Source organism: Idiotropiscis lumnitzeri, unplaced genomic scaffold (genome assembly GCF_059441095.1).
Source record: "Idiotropiscis lumnitzeri isolate Australia: NSW breed Sydney's pygmy pipehorse unplaced genomic scaffold, RoL_Ilum_1.0 HiC_scaffold_36, whole genome shotgun sequence".
In the NCBI taxonomy this organism is placed as follows: domain Eukaryota; kingdom Metazoa; phylum Chordata; class Actinopteri; order Syngnathiformes; family Syngnathidae; genus Idiotropiscis; species Idiotropiscis lumnitzeri.
Genome location: NW_028283574.1, coordinates 1,508,830 through 1,513,861, shown reverse-complemented (window position 1 = coordinate 1,513,861; position 5,032 = coordinate 1,508,830).

The window sequence follows — 5,032 nt, the reverse complement described above, 5'->3', positions numbered from 1 at the left end:
CCCGAGGAATAATTAACAGGCCGGTGCCAGAGGACCTCAGGGTCCGCGAGGATGGCCCAAGACCGTTAAGGCATTTAAAAACTAATTGAAGAACCTTAAAATCAATCCTGAAACACACGGGGAGCCAATGCAGCGATTTTAAAACTAAATCCAGTGCCCAATTTGGTATGTTTGCATCTCTATGTCCTATGTGGAGAATGTGCTTTGTCATATTTGTCCATGAAGTGCTGTCTGGCTTGTCATCAGTTTGTAATGTGCAGACTGAATATGTATGATGTGAATGTGAGTGTAGGTCATGAAAATACTATGTTCACACATTTATAAACTAAGTAATATAACTTTAGCATGTGAAAATAATATCATAAATCAGTAAAGACCATGACTACAATCAGTTATTCCTATGCGTAGTAGAATTAGAATTAGAATTAGAAATCCCTTTATTGTCATTGTACTCAAGTGTGCAACGAGATTAGAAGGCTCCCCTCTCCAGTGCAATACAACAATAAGACAGACAAATATATAAATTAGATTAATAAATAAGAGAGTGCAATGGAATTTAGTACAGAATAGGGTATATAAAAACACATCACGATGCTGTTCTGCAAGGTAAGGGTGTTCTCGTGTGTGTGTGAGAGTTCAGAATGGAGATGGCTCTCGGAAAGCAACTGTTTCTCAGTCTATTGGTCCTCGATTTGATGCATCTGTAGCGCCTGCCAGAGGGCAACAGGTCGAACAGGTGTGAGTTTGGGTGGGTATTGTCTTTGACGATGTTGAGAGCCCTTCTGAGGCACCGGGCGGTGTAGATGTCTGACAGTGAGGGGAGAGGGCAGCCAATAATCCTTTGCGCTGTTTTGACTGTCCTCTGGAGCCTCACTCTGTCGGCCTCAGTGCAGCCGCTGTACCAGGTGGAGACACAGTACGTCAACAGGCTCTCAATGGACGAGTGGTAGAAGGCTAGCAGCAGCTTCCTGTCCAGGTTGAATTTCCTGAGGACTCTCAGGAAGTGCAGACGCTGGTGGACCTTCTTTACCACTGCTGTGGTGTTGTGAGTCCAAGAAAGGTCGTCGGAGATCTGTACTCCCAGGAACTTGAACGTGTGGACCCTCTCCACACACACGCCTTCGATGCAGAGGGGGGGCGGCACCGTCTTGTTCCTCCTGAAGTCGACGACAATCTCCTTTGTTTTTGCAGTGTTAAGGTGCAGTCTGTTGTCCTTGCACCAAGCTGTCAGTCTCTTTACCTCCTCTCTGTAGGCTGTCTCGTCACCTTCCGAGATCAGACCGACCACTGTCGCGTCGTCAGCAAACTTGACGATGGTGTTGTTGCCATGGGCCGGGCTGCAGTCGTAGGTGTAGAGGGCGTATAGGAGAGGGCTCAGCACGCATCCTTGAGGGGAACCGGTGCTCAGCATGCAGGTGGAGGACGTGTAGGGGCCGAGCAACACAGTCTGGGGTCTGTTGGTCAGAAAGTCCTTAATCCAGATGCGTGTGAGGGCAGGGAGGCCGAGAATGTCAAGTTTGGCGACGTGGATGTCTGGGATGATTGTGTTGAATGCCAAGCTGTAGTCCACAAAGAGCATCCTTGCATAGCTCTGCTGTTGTTCCAGGTGGCCCAGCACAACATGCAGAGCAGTGTTGATGGCGTCCTCAGTGGATCTGTTAGCCCAGTATGCAAACTGGTAGGGGTCCAGAGTGGGAGGAAGGCAGTCCCTGATGTGCTGGAGAACCAGCCTCTCGAAGCACTTCATGATGACTGGTGTGAGAGCAACAGGACGGTAGTCATTCAGGTGGACGGCTGGTGACTTTTTGGGGACAGGAATAATGATGGAAGTTTTCAAGCAGGAGGGGATGACTGCTTGAGCCAGGGAGCGGTTGAAGATCCTGCAGAATACATGTGACAGTTGGTGGGCACATGTTTTGAGGACCTTGCCTGGTATTCCGTCGGGTCCAGTAGCTTTCCTGGGGTTAACAGCCAGGAGCGCGCGCCTCACATCGTGTTCCTCTACGGTGAGTGGGGGGGAGTTGGAGCATGAAGTGCGGGGGTGTGACGGTTGGGGCGAGTCAAAGCGAGCAAAGAAGCAGTTAAGCTCCTCTGCCAGCGATGCACTCGGGTCTGCAGAGGTCGTGCTGCTGCCACGGAAGTTGGTGATGCTCCGTAGACCCTGCCACACCTCCCGTGGTCTGTTACTGGCAAGGTGGGCCTCCAGCCTCCCCTTGTAGGTTGCCTTGGCTAGCTTGATGCCTTTGCTCAGGTCAGCACGAGCCACCCTGTACTGGGCTTTGTCGCCTGACCTGAAGGCAGCGTCACGGGCCTTGAGGAGAGAGCGAACCCTGCTGGACATCCAGGGCTTCGCATTTGGGAAGGTCCGTATAGTCCTGTGTAGGGACACAGTTTCCATGCAGAACTTGATGTAGTCCACTACACAATGTGTGTAGACATCAAGGTCCTGATGATCAAAGAGGCCCCAGTTTGTGTCTTGAAAGCAGTCCTGTAATTCACTCATGGCGCCGTCACGCCAGGTTTTCACAGTCTTTGTGGTGGGCCTGAATCTGCGCCTGAGAGGGATGTATGCAGGTGCGAGCTGCAAGGACAGGTGGTCTGACTGGCCGAGGGGGGCGAGTGGGAGGGCCCTGTATGCGTGCTTGATGTTCGAGTACACATGGTCGAGAGTGTTGTCTCCCCTCGTTGGGCACTTGACATGCTGGTGAAACTCTGGGAGTACAGTCTTTAAATTGGCCTTATTAAAGTCTCCCGCTACTACGTGAACGCCATCAGGGTGGGCCCACTGATGTTTATTGATGACGCACGCGAGTAGCGAGAGCGCTGTGCTAGTGCTAGCGTCGGGAGGGATGTAAACAGCTGTGACAATCACGACCGTTAGCTCCCTCGGGAGAAAATAAGGCCGGCATTTAACGGACATGAACTCGATGTCGGGGGAAGAGTGCTTCTCGACGATCGTGCTATCGCCGCACCAGTTCTCATGCACGTAAACACAGAGCCACCCCGCCCCGTCTCTTACCGGTGTCCCTTGTCCGATCCGCGCGATGTAGCGAGCGCCCGGCCAGCTGGATGCTAGCATCGGGGACGTCTGCGTGCAGCCAGGATTCCGTGACGACGATCACACTGCTGTCTCGCACATAGCGGTTTCCCAGGATTTGTAATCCCAGGTCGTCGATTTTGTGGACCACGGATCTGGCGTTGGTGAGGTACAGACTCGGCAGTGGTTGCCTATGGGGCTGCCGTCGCAGCCGTTGCAAGACACCGGACCTGCAGCCCCGCTTCTGCTTCCTCTCTCTGCGTCGCCTGCGCCGCCTCCCGGTCCCGATGACAAGCCACGGTGAGCCGGGCAGCCTCGCCAGTTCGTCCGGAATTTTGCGATCATAGCATATTCAGTAAATATAAACCTGCTAAATTAAATAATTGACATTCTGTCCCATAAATGTTTAAAATGCCGGTAATTGCCATACAATCCTTCAAGGGTCGACGAGCGATGTTCGGGAGGAGGAGCAGTGGTGGTGGTGCGTTTCCCTCGGGCATGTGTCGGTAAATCCAGCGGAGTTCAGCGGCAGTGGATTGAAGTTGTCCTGACACAGGTTGATGACATGACAGGAACAGGCAGAAGTGCGAGAAGCAGACTGGCCTGCGGGTCCACATGGCAGACAGGTGCTAACTTTGATAGGTAAGCTAAACTTTAGCCACAGTAGACGCGTCAGCGACTATGCAATCGGTGGGTGGCATTCATGAGAATCGGGATCGCTCAACATACAGATAATAATAAATAAAATCACTGTAACTGGAGGGATTGTAAACTGCTAAAGCAGGTACAACAAGCGGATCCAAAAAATTTCTGAGAGTTACCGGTGAGCAGTGGCAGCCAAACGTGCCAGCGTCCACTCAACCGGGAGTTGATTCAATATTCACAATATTTTATTATTTTGTCGTACAGTTGTTTAAAAATGGCTCGCTATCGCCCCCTAGAAAAAAAAAAACAACAAAAAAAAACAGCCCCATATCTCTGTTTCACCAAACTGAAAATTTGATGAAGTGTGTACAAAGCCAAGACCTAATAAAAAGTCTCATGGAGCCGTATGCTAAATTGAACAGGAAGTCGGCCATTCTAAATTTATCAGAATCCGAAATCCTTTTATTGTCATTGTACAGTGTGCAACAAGATTAGGGAGCTCCCCTCTCCAGTGCAATACAACAATAATTTAATCAAATATATAAATTAGATAAATAAGAGAATAAATATTGTGATGGAAAATAGTATGAAATTGGAGAAATACAACACAATACGTCGCTGTTCAGCAAGGTAAGGGTGGTCGTGTGTGTGTGCATGTGTGTGAGAGTTCAGAATGGTGATGGCTCTCGGAAAGAAAATGTTTTTCAGTCTATTAGTCTTTGATTTGATGCACCTGTAGTGCCTGCCAACAAATTTACTTCAAACATTGACGAGGCTTTGAAAACAAAAGCTGCTCTAACTTTAACTACAAGCAAATTCCTCTTGAAGATTCCTCACGTTATTTCTCGGAAATATTTCACATTTCCAACGTGCCAGTACCCCAACGTTGTCCGGGTGGCGAGGGCTCTTTATAGCTGCTCGCAGCTCTAGTTTTTAATTAATTTTTTTAAATCAATGGTGATGACAGTGAAATATGTCTTGTCTGGTATCATGATAGCTGGAGGATATTTTGTCATGATATTTTAGTCAGGCCTGATAACAGTGATGTATGCTGATTTAAGGCTACTTTTATTTTGAAATGCCGTATCACATTTTGGTGGGACCGCATTTGATGGACAACTGGGGTTGTCTAGTGTCCCCCAAAATGGGTCTGATATCACGATAGCTCGAGGGTATTTTGAAATGATTATTTTAAAATCAGTGTTGATGACAATGAAATGTGCATATTTCAGGTGGGTTTTTTTTTTATTGTGAAATTACACATCAGATTTTGATGGGACCATTTTTGATGAACAGCTGGGGTCGTCTAGTGTCCAACAAAACTAGTCTGGTATTACGACAGCTCCAGCT